Source organism: Bombina bombina, chromosome 1, assembly GCF_027579735.1.
Source record: "Bombina bombina isolate aBomBom1 chromosome 1, aBomBom1.pri, whole genome shotgun sequence".
Taxonomy (NCBI): domain Eukaryota; kingdom Metazoa; phylum Chordata; class Amphibia; order Anura; family Bombinatoridae; genus Bombina; species Bombina bombina.
In genome coordinates, this window is record NC_069499.1 from 1356490959 (window position 1) to 1356510510 (window position 19552).

The window sequence follows — 19552 nt, forward strand, 5'->3', positions numbered from 1 at the left end:
AGTGGTAGTAATCACTTGTAACAAACTGAGGGTAGAATCATGCAGCGTGCGGGTGTGGTGATAAGTGAGATACAGGTAAACACAAATTTCAGCGTGTAAACTGAAACTAAGGTGAAGCCGGTTAATCTCACCACTCTTGCCGCTGTGTGATCTTTTGCTCAGGCCGCCCCATGAAAGGTAAGGATCCACTCCTCCGGCATCCAAACGAAAGAACTCTGATAAACAATGAAGGTTACCTTGTATTGGGACAAATTGCAGCCGCAGGGTATGTGCAGGTAAAAAATGATGTCTTTATTGTAAGATCAAAAACAGGGTGTCAAACAAACTCAGGGGTACATTGAAACAATGACAAACGTCCGACGCGTTTCCTGCCCGGAGGCACTTCGTCAGGGACTTAAATTGTATGAACATTAAACAACTTAAAAAGGCTTGCGTACCTACGTCACAATGAGAGCACCTGTGTACTGCAATTAAAGGGACAGAATAGTACTGTCAGTGGAAACTGATTTATGCTTGGTCAAAATGAGAACCTTTTCAATGGGCTCTGCATAGGTTAAAATTGGATTCTCAGTAATCAATGTATATGAATCTTGTATCGATGTGAATTACTTGTAAGAATGAAAAAATAAACGTTTAATGACCATGCTACCCTGTTGTTAATTATATCTGTACACAATTGATAAAGAATTAAACTAAAAAAAATGAAATAACATAATATCACATTGCTCCGTAGGTAGACAAAAAGGAATATCAATAAAAATATGCTGAAAAAAACATTAAATAAAATATCTAAGCTAATTGTTATAACAATGTACTGCAGACTCTCAGAGGAAAAAAGAGTTAATATCAAGTATCAAAATTTCAAAGAGTGAGATAAATAAAATCTCATGCGTATTTTCAATAACATTAGTAAAATACACGTAAACTATATTAGTACTAGGGATATAGTTATATGCATGTAGCAGATAACCAAGAATGGGAAATACTTAAACAAAAACAACTTTTGATACATTTGACGGTTGTTATTATGTCAAATCCTCCTATGGCTGCGGTGTTAGGTTACCTAGAGCATTAGAACACAAAGGACAAGGAATGTGACTTCAAGAGAAAAATATGATGTTAAATTTTAGATTTTGGGTGAAGTGAAGTGAAAAATCATTAATAATGGTGATTAAATGAATCTACATTCTAATTCTAGTGATGCGATACTGAAACTTTGAATATAAAATACAAAATAAAATAAACTTCTTATTGAGGTTGTGTAAGATGTAATACTAAACTAAATGTGATGGTGATGGTTCGTGCTTGTTAATTTATACTTGTTATTTTTGTTTTCACCCTCTCAAAGCATGAAATTGATTAAAAATTCTTTTCACAATTTTCAAATGCTGTGTTAACGTTCTTTATTTATATGTATCATATAATACCTATATAGGTGACAATATCCCGTGTTAAATAGGGGTGGGCAAAAATCTAAATAAGAATGATGAAGCAATTAATAACAAACACTTTAAAAAAATTGTGTGTATAAAAAATGGTGGAAGTTATGCTTTGAAAAAAGCTAATTACTGTAAATAATAAAAAATAAAAAAACTAACTAAATCTTAAGAAAAAGCTAAATGTATATAACAGGTGCACTTTAAAATCTCCATTCCTTGCTCATGAAAATAAAGCTCAATAGTAATAATGAACTAGTTTAAGCCAAAGGGGACTAATGTTACTTTTGAAAGGTGTAAACAAACATGGGAGAAAGGGTTAAGAGCTGTCGATAGTATTTCTTTGGTAACCAGTGAGATGTTAATAAACATTATAGACAACCTTTAATCTACAAAATATCTGAGATCAGTAATTTTGTTAATGCCATTTGGTGCTCCAGTTAATAGATTAAAAATCCAAAAGGCTTCTTTTCTGTTTAGTGTGGCAGATCTGTCTCCCCCTCTAATGTCATAAGGGGCGTGGTCTATGCCTTGAAAACTGAACATTCTCTTTAAGTTGGTATCGTTGACCGTAATGCCTAGAGATGTAAAGTGATTGGCAAAGTGTTTGGCTACTGGAGTGGAGGGCGGATCATGTTTGATAGAGAGTAAATGCTCCCTGATCCTATCCTTCAGAAACCTCGTCGTCCTACCTACGTATTGCTTGTGACAGATATTGCAGCTAATTAAATAAACCACAAACTTAGAATTGCAGTTCAGTCTAAACCTAATGTCAAAACAGTTGCCGGTAGCTGCGGACCTAAACTCATTGCCAGGGATTACAAAATCACAGCTTTTGCAAGGAATTTTCCTGCATTTAAAAAATCCAACTTCCGGCTGGAGCCAGGAAGAACTAGCTTTTATCGAAAAATCTCTACCTAGGTAATTTCCAAGCGTTGTGGCTTTTTTGCTGACAACCCTAATGCCCTGGTTCTGTAACGAATCATGTAACAATGCATCTCTGTCTAAGACAGGCAAATATTTCCTGATGATGTTATTAATACGATTAAATTGTCTACTATAGCGGGTTGAAAAAGTTATAGGAGATTTAAAACATTTTTTGTCTCGATGTTTATTTTTTGGGATATCTTGTAACAGAATGTCCCTATGCATAAGTTCCACTTCTTTACTAACTTTTTCTAGTAAGCTAGTGTCATACCCCCTAATTTGTAAACGCTGTGTAAGTGATGAGGCTTGTTCTTTGTATGTATTAATATTAGTACAGTTACGTCTAAGACGCATATATTGTCCCTTGGGAATGGCCATCTTAAGGTGTACTGGATGGTGAGAGTCAGCTCGTAGAATTGTATTGCCAGATGTGGGTTTTCTGAATGTGGAGGTAAGGACTGAATGAGACAAAGTGTCTAACATTAATGTAATATCTAAAAATGGAATACTGTGTTTAGATGCAGTGTGAGTAAATCCCAAGTTATAGTGGTTTGCATTGAGATATTCTAAGAATGGAGGTATGGAGTTTATATCTCCACTCCATACTATTACAAGGTCATCAATAAATCTTCGGTAGAACTTTATCTGAGACCTGAAAGGATTGGTATGATGAAATATTTTCTGAAATTCGAAATTGGTTAAGTATAGATTTGCATATGATGGTGCAAATTTTGCACCCATAGCGGTGCCCTGGTTTTGAACATAGTGTGTACCTTCAAATGTGAAGTTATTGTGATTCAAAAGAAAATTTGCACCATCACATACAAATCCAATGAACTTATCATCAAATGTAGTGTACATCTTTAACATAGCTTTTAAGGCCTCTATGCCTAGGTTATGAGGTATACAAGAATATAGTGATGTGACATCAATAGTTAGTAAGGTGTCTTCCTCAGTAATATGTAAACATTTTAAAAGCCTCAACAAATGTTTGGTATCACGAAGGTATGCTGGTGTTATTTGGACAATCGGCTGAAGAACCGTATCAATAAAAGACCCCAATTTTTCTCCCAGGGAGCCCACACCGGAAATGATAGGGCGACCAGGAGGACATTCCCTATTTTTGTGAATTTTGGGTAGATGTTTAAAAACCGGTGTGGTTGGGAATTGGGTTTTTAAGGAATCTGCTTTAAACTTAGTGATAATGCCCTCCTGAACAGACATGTCAAGAAAGTTATTTAATTCAATAACAAATTGTCTTGTAGGATTAAACGTTAATTTCCGATAGGTGGCACTATCACTAAGTTGTCTATGGGCTTCACTAGTGTATTGTGCCCTGTCTTGTACAACTATACAGCCTCCCTTGTCGGAGTTTTGAATGACAAGGGTTTTATTGTCTTGTAATTTTCTCAAGGTGTTTCTTTCATGCTTAGACAGGTTGCTACTTGTACCCTGTTTCTGATTAGGACTAATATTAGTTTCTTTTGCTAGGGCATGGAGGTCCCTTTCCACTAAGCTCTGAAAGACTTCAATGAAGTCACCCCTCATTTGTATAGGGTAAAAGAATTTACTAGCATTAGTTGCAATTTTAGGTATATGCAAGTTAAGTGAATTGGATCGTGCACTCTCACTCTCAAGTGAAAGTAAATTAACGATTTCACATTGATCAACAAAATTGAGTCCATCCATATCTGTATTAGTGGTAGAAAGACTTAGACTTGTATCATTCACAGGTTCTTCGTCGATATTATCCCTCAATATCTTACAAGTAATTCACATCGATACAAGATTCATATACATTGATTACTGAGAATCCAATTTTAACCTATGCAGAGCCCATTGAAAAGGTTCTCATTTTGACCAAGCATAAATCAGTTTCCACTGACAGTACTATTCTGTCCCTTTAATTGCAGTACACAGGTGCTCTCATTGTGACGTAGGTACGCAAGCCTTTTTAAGTTGTTTAATGTTCATACAATTTAAGTCCCTGACGAAGTGCCTCCGGGCAGGAAACGCGTCGGACGTTTGTCATTGTTTCAATGTACCCCTGAGTTTGTTTGACACCCTGTTTTTGATCTTACAATAAAGACATCATATTTTACCTGCACATACCCTGCGGCTGCAATTTGTCCCAATACAAGGTAACCTTCATTGTTTATCCCCCGCAAAGGTGTCCACTCCCCTCTGCAGATTATCAATTTTGGGCATAAAAAGCATGGTTATTTGTTTGACAATGGAGTGGGTATCAAATAGGTCTCCCTCAGATGAGGGCTCAGAGCTGGGTCCCTGGGTAGCCGAGTCATTTGTAGCCCTGTGGCGGCGGTCATTAGCTTTATTACGACTCGCCATTGGTGTGTTAGTTAAATATTTCTCCATAAACCCATAAAAAACAAAAGGTAAGGTTAAGAAACTTAATTAGGCTGAGGTGACCCTGAGTAGAGAACCCCACCATTAAAAACAATAGAACAAAGTTAGGCTGTTATTCTTTGCAGAGAACAACTATACAAAACATGGGTAAGCAGAACAGTGTATAGTAAATTATCCCTGTGTGAGAATCAGGGTGTTATACAGTTACCGGTACAATCAACCTAGCTATCTAGGGGGGAGAAAGAAAAAGTTAGATGCAAATATTAACAGTGCTAGATTTTGGATTCTATACAGCAAGCTTCAAGTAACACACAAAGTTAACCATCAACATAGTGTGTGCAGGGTCCCCGCTTCAGAGGCAGGAGCCTATGTGTCCCATCCAGTGTGGAACAGAGAAGTAAATGACAAAAAGTTCCACTGTTGCACTCCTAAGGGCAGATTCAGACCAGGTACATATTCAGCCCAGTCAGAAGGTGGCAAAAGCCCGGGCAGTTCAGGGGGAGAAACAATGCAAAAGGATACAGTCCCAGACCCACGTGGAGGCTGTGAGGACCGGCACTGTCTATTGCCTAAATAAGGGCCACATTCCACCCAAACAGGGCCATATCACGTTTATAGAACTGTGTTCGGTCCCAGTGTAGTTCCTCAGGGCAAGCAATGACAGTTTTCAGCGGGGGTAGATCAATTAGGCATAATGCCTGAGAGATGGCGTTATAAGCAGGGCCCCCTGTAATTCAGATTCCTGGTTCCCCGGCCTTTCCACGGGATGGTAATCCCCTCAAGCAGCAGTTCATATGTATATGCCTGTGGAATAGAGCGGACGTGGCCAGCAGTGACTAAGGGGCTTCTTATGAGGGCAAAATAAAGTTCTCTTACCCCTGTCAGGATCTGTGCCTTCCACTGGGTGTCCGATGAGCGACTAGTTCCTCCCGGGGGCAGCCGTATTGATTCACGCCCAATGGCGGCCTCTGCGTCAGAGGCTCTCTGGTGTGTGCGGCTCCTCACCAATCTGGACCGGACAGGCTGCGGGGTGGAGTGAGTTAGTCCGGGTGTCTATCCCGGTGCCTGCCTGAGTCCCAGAGTTGCGCCAATCGCTCAGCTCCACAGCAGTTCCGAGAAGGAGCGGGCCACATGGTGCCAAGACGGCGGCTCACAGGTGGGGAAGGAGTCCCTCCCAGCTGGAATACGTCCATTGCAGTAAGCCTCCGGTGTCGTTTTAGGCACGATATAGTGTCCTGTTGCTGCGAACTGTGTCACAATTCTTCGGCGGCACTGGCAGCTGGCTTCGGTGGTGGAGCGATGTGTGGCTCGCCTGAAAAGGGCAGAAGGATACCTCCTTTGAAAGTCCCCTCCGCTCCGGGCAGCAGTGTCTGCCAAGGATTTTTCAGTGGGCTCCCGGTCGGCAGCAAGACTGATGAGAGGCAATGTGTGGGCAAAATAAAGTTTTCCAAGCCACTTTATAAGCACTTTTAAGCACTTTTAAGCAAAGTTTGTGCTGAGCTCCGCTAGTCTGCTGCCTTCCAGGAAGCCCGCCCACCGGAAGTCTCAAAACAAAATATTTTTTATTAGACAACCCAAGGTATTGATCTAGGCCCATTTTGGTATATTTCATGCAACCATTTTGCTGCCAAATGCAAATTGTTAACTTTTTCAAAAAACTTATGGGTTCTCACTGAAATTATTTACATATCACATATGCAGTCATAACACAAATGGTTGTAAAAGCTTATATCAGATCCCCTTTGTCTTGAAATAGCAGATATGCATGGCTTTGCCATTGCTTTTTGGTAATTAGATGGCCGCTAATTGCAGCTGCGCACCACACTTCTGAAATTCTCTGCATTGAAGGGGTTAATTAAGTAGCTTAAAAGTTTGTTTAGCTAGAGATTACCCTCCCACCTGATACCTCTCACTTTCTGATCCCTACCTGATCTCTCCTAAAAAGTTCTCTTCCCTCCCTCACCCCCCATTGGTCACCACCACCTTAGGTACTGGCAGACAGCCTGCCAATCTTAAGTTTTTGGACATTATTTTTTAATCTTTATTTTTTTTTTATTTTCTGCAGTGTAGGATTCCCCCCTTACCCTCCCTGATTCCCCCATGAAGCTCTCCAACCCTTCCTCCTCTAACTAGTATATGCCATCTTAGCAATGTTCTGTAGGGCCCCCCTCTCCCAACACAATTTCTGTAGGTAGTGGATCCCTCCCTCCCTCTCTCCCTCACTCCCTCTAGTTGTGGAAATTAATTTCTGCAGTGTAGCAGTCCTGCCCCCTCACACCCCCCTTCAGCGATGAACCCTACCGCCTTCCACCTGACCCTCCCACACCACTAATGTGGTGCATGCAGAAATAGTGAGATCTTGCTGCTGTCAGCAAGATCGCTGTAGAAAGAGTCCTTAAATGACCAGGTACAAAAGTATATTAATATAACAGTGTTGGCTATGCAACTGGGGAATAAGTAATAAACGAATTATCTGTCTTTTTAAACAATAACAATTTTCAAGTAGACTGTCCCTTTAAAACAAGCACAAGATTTTGATAAAGTAGATGGTTAGGATTTGTTTCTATTGAGTTGTAATTAGCTTTGTGCGAGGTCGCAAACCGATAAATATGCAGTCGAAAGCAATTTCATTTATCGACTTTTTCTAATGGCGTGTTATACCTCAATATCGGCAGCCAGGGTCCAGCTACTGAAAATATTTTTGCGTCCCATAGAATGTATTAGAAGCCATTAAGCGATAACTTATACCAGGTTTCCAATGAAAGCACAAACCGTTAATACACTGTCAGAGGATGTCGATACATGAAAAAAATTACAACCAACTCAACTAAGTATAAAGAGGAAAAAATTGCTTTTTGAGATCTATTTCCCCTTGAAATTTTTAAACTTGCAAATAATGTAACGCCTAGATTTAGAGTTCTGCGGCCAAAGGGGTGCGTTAGCTACGCTGGCTTTTTTCTGGCCGCACCTTTTAAATACCGCTGGTATTTAGAGTTCACAGAATGGCTGCGTTAGGCTCCAAAAAAGGAGCGTATAGCATATTTACCGCAACTTCAACTCTCGATACCAGCGGTGCTTACGGATGTGGCCAGCTTCAAAAACGTGCTCGTGCACGATTCCCCCATAGGAAACAATGGGGCTGTTTGAGCTGAAAAAAACCTAACACCTGCAAAAAAGCCGCGTTCAGCTCCTAACGCAGCCCCATTGTTTGCTATGTGGAAACACTTCCTACGTCTGCACCTAACACTCTAACATGTACCCCGAGTCTAAACACCCCTAACCTTACACTTATTAACCCCTAATCTGCCGCCCCCGTTATCGCTGACCCCTGCATATTATTTTTAACCCCTAATCTGCCGCTCCGTACACCCCCGCCACCTACATTATCCCTATGTACCCCTAATCTGCTGCCCTAACATCGCCGACCCCTATATTATATTTATTAACCCCTAATCTGCCGCCCCCAAAGTCGCCTCCACCTAACTACACTTATTAACCCCTAATCTGCCGACCGGACCTGAGTGCTACTATAATAAATGTATTAACCCCTAATCCGCCTCACTCCCGCCTCAATAACCCTATAATAAATAGTATTAACCCCTAATCTGCCCTCCCTAACATTGCCGACACCTAACTTCAAGTATTAACCCCTAATCTACCGACAGGAGCTCACCGCTATTCTAATAAATTTATTAACCCCTAAAGCTAAGTCTAACTTTAACCCTAACACCCCCCTAAATTAAATATAATTTAAATCTAACGAAATAAATTAACTCTTATTAAATAAATTATTCCTATTTAAAGCTAAATACTTACCTGTAAAATAAACCCTAATATAGCTACAATATAAATTAGAATTATATTATAGCTATTTTAGGATTTATATTTATTTTACAGGTAACTTTGTATTTATTTTAACCAGGTACAATAGCTATTAAATAGTTAAGAACTATTTAATAGCTAAAATAGTTAAAATAATTACAAAATTACCTGTAAAATGAATCCTAACCTAAGTTACAATTAAACCTAACACTACACTATCAATAAATTAATTAAATAAAATACCTACAATTATCTACAATTAAACCTAACACTACACTATCAATAAATTAATTAAATACAATACCTACAAATAAATACAATTAAATAAACTAACTAAAGTACAAAAAATAAAAAAGAACTAAGTTACAAAAAATAAAAAAATATTTACAAACATTAGAAAAATATTACAACAATTTTAAACTAATTACACCTACTCTAAGCCCCCTAATAAAATAACAAAGCCCCCCAAAATAAAAAAATGCCCTACCCTATTCTAAATTACAAAAGTTCAAAGCTATTTTACCTTACCAGCCCTGAACAGGGCCCTTTGCGGGGCATGCCCCAAAGAATTCAGCTCTTTTGCCTGTAAAAAAACACATACAATCTCCCCCCAACATTACAACCCACCACCCACATACCCCTAATCTAACCCAAACCCCCCTTAAATAAACCTAACACTAAGCCCCTGAAGATCTTCCTACCTTATCTTCACCTCGCCGGGTATCACACCGATCCGTCTCCAAAATCTTCATCCAACCCAAGTGGGGGCTGGCGATCCATAATCCTGCGGCTGAAGAGGTACAGAAGAGGCTCCAAAGTCTTCATCCTATCCGGGAAGAAGAGTAGATCCGGACCGGCAACCGTCTTGATCCAAGCGGCATCTTCTATCTTCATCCGATGAGGAACGGCTCCATCGTGAAGACCTCCAGCGCGGATCAATCTTCTTCCGACGACGTCCAACTGAAGAATGACGGTTCCTTTAAGGGACGTCATCCAAGATGGCGTCCCTCGAATTCCGATTGGCTGATAGGATTCTATCAGCCAATCGGAATTAAGGTAGGAAAATTCTGATTGGCTGATGGAATCAGCCAATCAGAATCAAGTTCAATCCGATTGGCTGATCCGATCAGCCAATCAGATTGAGCTCGCATTCTATTGGCTGATCGGAACAGCCAATAGAATGCGAGCTCAATCTGATTGGCTGATTGAATCAGCCAATCGTATTGAACTTGATTCTGATTGGCTGATTCCATCAGCCAATCAGAATTTTCCTACCTTAATTCCGATTGGCTGATAGAATCCTATCAGCCAATCGGAATTCGAGGGACGCCATCTTGGATGACGTCCCTTAAAGGAACCGTCATTCGTCGGGAAGTCGTCGGAAAAAGAAGATGGGTCCGCGATGGAGGTCTTCAAGATGGAGCCGGTCCTCATCGGATGAAGATAGAAGATGCCGCTTGGAAGAAGATGGTTGCCGGTCCGGATCTACTCTTCTTCCCGGATAGGATGAAGACTTTGGACCCTCTTCTGGACTTCTTCAGCCGTCGGATGATGGATGTCTAGCCCCCGCTTGGGCTTGGATGAAGATTTCGGAGCCTGGAACGATCGGTGATACCTGGCATGGTGAAGACAAGGTAGGGAGATCTTCAGGGGCTTAGTGTTAGGTTTATTTAAGGGGGGTTTGGGTTAGATTAGGGGTATGTGGGTGGTGGGTTGTAATGTTGGGGGGGGTATTGTATGTTTTTTTTTACAGGCAAAAGAGCTGAATTCTTTGAACTTTTGTAATTTAGAATAGGGTAGGGCATTTTTTTATTTTGGGGGTCTTTGTTATTTTATTAGGGGGCTTAGAGTAGGTGTAATTAGTTTAAAATTGTTGTAATATTTTTCTAATGTTTGTAAATATTTTTTTATTTTTTGTAACTTAGTTCTTTTTTATTTTTTGTACTTTAGTTAGTTTATTTAATTGTATTTATTTGTAGATATTGTATTTAATTAATTTATTGATAGTGTAGTGTTAGGTTTAATTGTAGATAATTGTAGGTATTTTATTTAATTAATTTATTGATCGTGTAGTGTTAGGTTTAATTGTAACTTAGGTTAGGATTTATTTTACAGGTAATTTTGTAATTATTTTAATTATTTTAGCTATTAAATAGTTCTTAACTATTTAATAGCTATTGTACCTGGTTAAAATAAATACAAAGTTACCTGTAAAATAAATATAAATCCTAAAATAGCTATAATATAATTCTAATTTATATTGTAGCTATATTAGGGTTTATTTTACAGGTAAGTATTTAGCTTTAAATAGGAATAATTTATTTAATAAGAGTTAATTTATTTCGTTAGATTTAAATTATATTTAACTTAGGGGGGTGTTAGGGTTAGACTTAGCTTTAGGGGTTAATCCATTTATTACAGTAGCGGCGAGATTCGGTCAGCAGATTAGGGGTTAATAAGTGTAGGCAGGTGGAGGCGACATTGAGGGGGGCAGATTAGGGGTTAATAAATATAATATAGGGGTCGGCGGTGTTAGGGGCAGCAGATTAGGGGTACATAAGGATAACGTAGGTAGCGGCGCTTTGCGGTAGGCAGATTAGGGGTTAATTATTGTAGGTAGCTGGCGGCGACGTTGTGGGGGCAGGTTAGGGGTTAATAAATATAATATAGGGGTCGGCGGTGTTAGGGGCAGCAGATTAGGGGTACATAAGTATAACGTAGGTGGCGGTCGGCAGATTAGGGGTTAAAAAAATGTAATCAAGTGGCGGCGATGTGGGGGGACCTCGGTTTAGGGGTACATAGGTAGTTTATGGGTGTTAGTGTACTTTAGAGCACAGTAGTTAAGAGCTTTATAAACCGGCGTTAGCCCAGAAAGCTCTTAACTACTGACTTTTTTCTGCAGCTGGAGTTTTGTCGTTAGATTTCTAACGCTCACTTCAGCCCAGACTCTAAATACCAGCGTTAGAAAGATCCCATTGAAAAGATAGGATACGCAAATGTCGTAAGGGGATCTGCGGTATGGAAAAGTCGTGGCTGAAAAGTGAGCGTTAGACCCTTTAATGACTGGCTCCAAATACCAGAGGGCGGTAAAAACCAGAGTAAGGAGCCTCTAACGCTGGTTTTGACGGCTACCGCCCAACTCTAAATCTAGGCCTAAGTGTTTCAATGATGAAAAAATTGTAATATGTAATATTTATTCTTGTCCCATGTATAGGAATATTTGCACTTGTGCTCTTATGGAAATATCAAGCAAGCACATATTTCAAACAAAATTCAAACTAGACCTATGCCAAGGGCAGCAATACATTTTACATATATTGATAACTAGGCAATAAGCCTGCCCAGAGGGCAGTCTATTTTAAAAAATATATAAACCCCAAAGGTAATAATAATAAAAAAAATTACAGAAAAAATAAACAAAGTTATTCAAAATAAAAAATTTAAACCTAAACTAATACCACTATAAAAAATAAAAAATCCCCCCCAAAAATAAAAACACCCCCTAATCTAATAGTAAACTACCAATAGCCCTTAAAAGGGCCTTTTGTAAGTTAAACAGCTCTTTTACCTACAAAAAATTACCAATTACCCCCTAACAGTAAAACCCCCCAACCAACCAACCCCTCCAAAATAAAAAAACTAAGTCTAAAAAAAAAGCATTTGTATGGGCATTGCCCTTAAAAGGGTATTCAGCTCTTTTACTGCCCTTAAAAGGGCAATCAGCACCTTTACGGCCCCAAAAACCCTAATCTATAAAAAAAAAGCCACCTCAAAAAATAAAAAAAGCCTAAGACTAAGCCCCAAATAGGTACTCACCGTTCCTGAAGTCCAGCGGTGAAGGTCTTCTTCCAGGCGGCTCCATCATCTTCTATCTTCATCCAGAGCTAAGGTGGTGCTGTCTTCCCCGATGCCTGCATCTGGTGAGGTGGTCCTCAGCGGCAGTTCTCAGTGGCGGTCTTCAGCTACTGAAATCCTATTTTCTGTTCAAATCAGCCAATAAGATTTCAGTAGCTCTCATCCTATTGGCTGACTTCAAAATTTCAGCCAATGGCAATGCCAAGTACCCCATTTTTAGACAGGTACCTTGCATTCCATCTTCAGTGTGCGGCAATGATCGTACGAAGAGGATCTCCACGCTTGATGGCTCCGCAATCGCCGGTCTTCTGTTCTGCGGTCACCTCCGCTCCGCACCGGCTTGGTCCTGGATGAAGATAGAAGTGGTCACTGCGCTGAAAGAAGATATCACCGCCTCCAAGAAGACTTCACCGCCTAGAAGAAGACCTTCTCCGCCGGACTTCAGGAACCCCTATTTGGGAGTTAGACTTAGGCTTATTTTTAATTTTAATTTTAAAGATTAGGGTTTTAATGAGCTTGTAAAAGAGCTGCATGCCCTTTTAAGGGCAGTAAAAGAGCTGAATGCCCTTTTAAGGGCAATGCCCATACAAATGCCCCTTTAGGGGCAATGGGTAGTTTAGGTTTTTTAGTGTTAGGTTTTTTTATTTTGGGGGTTTGGTGGGTGGGGCTTTACTGTTAGGGGGGACTTAGTGTTTTTTAAATGTAAAAGAGCTGTTTACTTAGGGCAATGCCCTACAAAAGGCCCTTTTAAGGGCTATTGGTAAATTAGTTTAGATTAGGGGGTGTTTTTATTTTGGGGGGGGGGCTTTTTTATTTTCATAGGGATTTGGTTTAATTTTTTTTAATTTTGATAATTTTGTTTATTTTTTTCTGTAATTTAGACTTTTTTACTTTTTGTAATTTTAGATTACTTTTTTGTAATTTAATGTTTTATTTTTAAATTAATGTTAGGATTTTTTATTTTAATTGTAACTTAGTTTATGTAATTGGGGTTAATTTAGGGAGTGTTAGGTTAGGGTACTTAGTAATTAAAATAGTTATTTGCGTTGTGGGGGGTTGGCAGTTTAGGAGTTAGTAGGTTAATTAGGTTTATTGCGATGTGGGGGTTTGGCAGTTTAGGGGTTAATAGGTTAATTAGGTTTCTTGCAATGTGGGGGGTTGGAAGTTTAGGGGTTAATAGGTCAATTAGGTTTATTGTGATGTGGGGGGTTGGCAGTTTAGGGGTTAATAGGTTAATTAGGTTTATTGCGATGCGGGGGATTGGCGGTTTAGGGGTTAATATTTTAATTATGTTATTTGCGTTGTTTAATTTGCAGATTAAGGGTTAATTGCTTTATTATTTTGCAATGTGGGGGTTGGCAGTTTAGGAGTTTGTTAATACTTTGTTTTTTTTATTATTTCGGGCGGGCGTTTTTTTTTTTTAAATTTCGTGTGGGCGGTTACGTGTTTTTTCATTAATATTTTGTGTGGGCAGTTGCATGTTTTTTTTCTTATTCCAAGTTCTTTTTTATTGAAATAGTTTCTGCAAACATAATACAAAGTTTAGTCAGTATATCAAAAATATAATACTCAATGTTATATAGTGACCATTTCTGTTTAACAGCATTAACCAATCTCTCAAAGGTTATAAGAACAATTTGAAACTAAAAGAAAACCAGAACATAAAAGAGTGACCTTCTAGGCCAGAAAAGAGGGAAGAGAAAGAAAAAAGATAATGAGAGAATTCAAGTAATAATAAAATACAATAAAATTAAATTAAATTGAATTGAATTGTACCAGCTGAAATAGTAAAAAGAAGTATATAATCTCCTATATGGATAACCGTATGAGAAATCTTTATCTTCACGGGGGGATAAATAATAGCTAAATGGTTCATTAATACGCTTGCGAGGGTAATTCTGAAACTGAATTCACATATTGGGTCCACATGTCTTGGGCAATGATAAATATGTCTCTGGTGTCTAGCCTAAATGATCTATTCTATAAGGTCAGTGACCTTGCGACTCCATAATACAATATCTGGGGGTTCATGGGATTTCCAGGTTTTAGCGATCAGGGATTTAGCACTATTTGTAAGTATGCGGAACAGGATGCTGTGAGCTTTAGAGGGGAGCTTAATATGCTTATTTAGAAGGAATACTAGCGGGTCCAATGGTAATGATAACTGAAATTTTTTTCAATTTCGCCTATAAGGGCTCTCCAATATAAGTTTATGCTGTTGCACCACCACCACATGTGGCCCATGCCACTTCCCACGTGGCCACAGCGCCAGCAACGGTTTCCTGTCGTGGGGTACAATTTATGTAAGCGTCTGGGGGTGAGATACCAGTTATGGAGAATTTTATAGTTCATCTCCAGCAGCGCTGCTGAAGATGAGGATGATTTGGTATTTATAAAAATAGAGGCTGCTGTATGAGGCAGAATGATGACTTCTAGTTCCCTCTCCCAGGACTCAATAGTCCCCGGTAAGTTACCAGGAGGAGGTTGAGTTAGTATTGAATATATTTTGGATTGGGTATGATTTAAGGAGATAGGGGATGACAATAATGTTTCCAACTTAGTCATAGGTCTGAGCATATTGTAATAGTGTTTATGTGATGTAATATAATGGTGAAATCTCCTGTAATTAAACCAGTTATGGGCCCAGTTAAAATTTAATTCTTGGAGTTTTGCCTGAGGGTATAGGTGCTCCTTTTCAGAGAGGTGATGTACAGCTACGTCAGGGGGGGATCAGTATGAAAGGTGTGGGGTCCTAACTCGTTCAAGGAGAACTCTAGGTTGTGTATCAACGAGGTGAGGGGGGAAGGTCTGGAAGAAAGGTATGGGTTGATTACGTTTGCCCTCTCCCACTGAATTAGGGTTTCCCTAGTGATAGGATTATCTATATTTTTAACGGTGTTATCAGACCGGGGGGACCAGCATATGGAGTGTAGGTGTAAGTCGTTATGGAAGTGTTCCTCAAAGGGGATCCACCTCTTCTGAGTCTTATGAACCCTCCAGTCAAGTATTCGTTGAATAAATATAGCGGATCTGTAGAGATCTAAGTTAGGGACCCCCAGGCCACCATGTACTCGAGGAGTTAACATTATTTGTTTATTAATCCTTGAGTGTCCACCCCTCCAGATGAAGGAATTGAATAATTGTTGTATGTTCTTGAGGTAATGGGGGGAGTGGGACAGGGAGGGCTTGTAGAATGTATAAGAGTCTGGGGAAGGCTGTAATTTTTATGGAATTAATTCTACCAATCCAAGATAGATGTCTAGAGTGCCATGAAGAGAGCTCACGCTCCAGAGATAGTTTCAGGGGGACATAATTTAGGTTATAAATAGTCTCCAAATCGTCAGTAAGATGGATACCTAGGTATCGTAGGGTTCTGCATCTGCGGAAGGGGCAAAGTAAATCAATTTGTTGGGCAAGAGCATGCGGCAGTGAGACCCCAATGTATTCCGATTTAGACTGATTAATGAGGAAGTTGGTTAGTCTATTAAAGAGCGAAAGTTCCTCCAGGAGGATAGGGATCGACTTGTCGGGAGTGGTAAGGGAGAACAACACATCGTCTGCGAAGAGGGATAATTTGTAAGTTTCGCCTCCAACCGTTATACCCTTAATATCCGGGTTTAGTCTAATACTTTGCTTCTCTGAAGGGAATAAACCCAACCTGATCCTGATGGATCAGGAATGGGAGATGTTGGTTCAGTCTAAATGCTATCATTTTGGTAAAAATGTTTACATCTGCATTTAGCAGGGAAATTGGTCTGTAGTTGGGGATAGACTCAGGAGATTTATTTGGTTTCGGAATTACGGAGATATGGGCTAGAAGGGATTGGGGAGAAAATAATTTATTATTGTCAATATCGGAAAAATGTGCCAAAAGATGGGGGGCAAGGGTATCTATAAATTTAGAGTAATATGAGTGGACGAATCCATCTGGGCCTGGGGCCTTGCCTGGAGGGAAGGAGAGGATGGCTTTCTGGAGTTCTTTTAACGTGAAGGGAGATTCTAAGCCAGATTTTTGTTCTGTCGTCAGGGAGGGGAGGTGCAATGAAGTCAGGTAGTCAGTGATTTCTTCTGAAGAAGGGGGGGTAGTATTCCTATCTAGGTTATAAAGATCCTTGTAATATGATCGGAATTGGTTCGCGATATCAGAAGAGGTGGACCAGGTCTTGCCCTTTTTATCTTTTATGGACATGATAAATCCTCTCGAGGACCTGTGCATGTTTTTTTTCTTAATGCTTTGTTTGCCCATTACGCTGCAGCGAAGGATGTGTGCGCAACTGGCGACACCGACGGACGCGTTACAAACATGATTATAGTATAGAAGTGGAAAATATCATTATAATTAAAAATAGCATTTGCTTATAGCTAAAAAATATACTATAAATAAGTGTTTCTTTGGTTTTGTTTGTCTTTAGAAGTGAATACAGATAAGGAGCCAAGACATTAAACGTAAATTTTATAGTGTGAGTTTGGGTTAACATAACAACTAATTTATTTTCAAGAAATCCGACGTCGGATGGAAGCGTTAAGACAGCGTTAGCTTACACCTATACGAAAAGAGCAACTGCATGCAATATGCTAAATATTTCTATGGAAGCCTGGTACTAAAATGGAGCTGTAAACTACTTTTAGCTGATGGCCGCTTCAGTAGATTACTGCTCTCTTTTTTACGGTTCAATGAAAACGAGTCCTTAGTTGGCAATAGACCTCCTCCAGTGTTAAACGTGGCCAGTAATTGGCGGCTACACACATATACTGCTCATAAATAGCTCACTGGCTCGTATTCAGCTCTAACGACATGTAGAACCATTATGGTGAATACTTTTGCAGTAGTTGAACACATAGTAATATGCAAGCAATAATGCATTAATAAAATGTTCTTACACATTAGAGCATTTTTTGTACTTTTATCCCCCCTTTTATTAAATATTTTGGGCTAGATTACAAGTGGCACACTATTTAGCTTTCGTTTGCAGGCAAACTCTGCCAGAAGTAAACATTTAACACACTCGGGTAAAATGTCTGTGCGTGAGTAAAAGCCAGCGTGCACTAACTTCAGGACTTAGAATATTGCAAATGTGCTACTTTCTTCTACTCATAGACTTCAATGAAGAGCACCTAACAACAGTTAAACCTACAGTGCTAACCCGAAGATAGTTTTTTTTACATTCCAATGTTCTTCACAAAGAAGATATATATATATATATATATATATATATAATACCGTCCCTTAATCACAGGATATACCCTCCCAAGGTCGTCTGCCTGGGTGCAGTGATGTTTTAAATATCTCCAATACAAATAACAGCACTCTCAGGTCTTTCGTTAAAGTGAGAACAGCAAAAGTCTCTTTTTTTATTGAAACGTTTTCAAGGAGCTTGTCCCCGTCATCAGCATAACAAACATGTGAAACACAACTTGTATTTATATTAACATACCAAAAACATCAATGACAAAAACCTGTGTACCTCTTAGTGCCCCAGAATAAACCGCCAAACACTCGTGAATGGAACGCACTGTGCGTTCCAGTGGTTTGCAACCGGAAGTGTCTCATGTCACATGACTTCCGGTCTATGATTTTTTTACACATTCTCCGTGTAAATTAATATTGATTCTCAGATCTTAATCTGATATGTGAGCTATGTGTAGTAAATTATTATTATATCCCTGTGACCTTCTTCAGGTGTTGTAATTAGCCTATTTTTCAACGATTCTTTTGTATACCTCACACCCTATGTTTTTGTTATAGGCTTATTACGTAAATGTAAATACTTTATCTCTGCAATAGCCAATCTTTTTGTATTCTACTTGGTGTATTTGTGCCTGTATGTGGGTAACTGTTCTGTGTACATTACTATGGTCTTCTGTGTGAGCGCATATTCATGCCTTTTTTCTTGGACCATTTGTTTATCTGGGTTGCCTTGGTTACCCTGTAACGCCTTCTTTGAGCATTCTATGTACCTTACAATGTCTGCTCGGCGTTATTTTTTATTAAGGCATAATATGTGCTTCTTTATTGTATCTATTATCTGTTATAGACCCCTATCTTACCCATTCGCCACACTACATCTTATTTACACTATCGTTCTCCCCACTATTTACATATTTGTCTCTTGCTCCCAGTTAAGTGGGTATCCCAAGTTACTCTTGATTAGCCTGTTCTGACCATTGATCATGTCTGCCCAGAGATAAACAAATAAAATAACTTAAACATAACATGAATTATTTACATACATGCTCTTAGCATATAATTACAGAATCAAATTTTGCTATCTGTGTATCAAATATGTTGAAATATCATCTTAATGCTGGTTATTTATCACCTTCTCTTATGTTTTAATAGTTCATGTGTATTTTTCTAAGATTTGCTCTTGTGTGGGCTCTCTTGAATTTATCCCTCTAAGGATTCGCTCTTCTTCTAAAGTCCTGTGTATCAGATCTGTATTTTTGAAACATATACCACACTAACAAGGGACCCCACGGGTAAATACAAACAAGAACTGGACCAAGTCCTAACATTAGGATTTGAGCAGGGATACCTCGATGAACACCTATATGAATTTTGTACAACTAAATATCCAAAAGTCCCGATATTATACACCACGCCCAAAATCCACAAAACCATGGAAAGACCACCAGGGTGACCAATTGTGTCGGCGGTACAATCCATGACGCAGCCAGTGGCACAACTACTCATTATATAGCTGCAACCAACAGTGAAAAAAATCACTTCTTATATCGCTGACACAAATGATCTCATACGCCAATTGAGGGATGTTGCTGTGGAGACTGGGGACATCCTGGTTACCCTGGATGTCAACAGTCTCTACACCATCATCCCTCATGACAAAGGACTAACAGCGGTTAGGAACCACCTCATTGAAGACACAGAATATGAGGGACCCCCGATTGAATACCTCATGACACTTATGCAATTCTGCCTTACACATAACTATTTTCGCTTTGAGACTCAGTACTACCTGCAGACATCGGGCACGGCGATGGGGTCAAATATGGCCCCATCGTATGCCAACATCTACATGTCTGATTTTGAAAAGACATTCCTTTGGAATAAGGATATAACATCTATAATATTCTATGTAAGATATATAGATGATGTCTTTTTAATTTGGAGGGGAGGACAACAC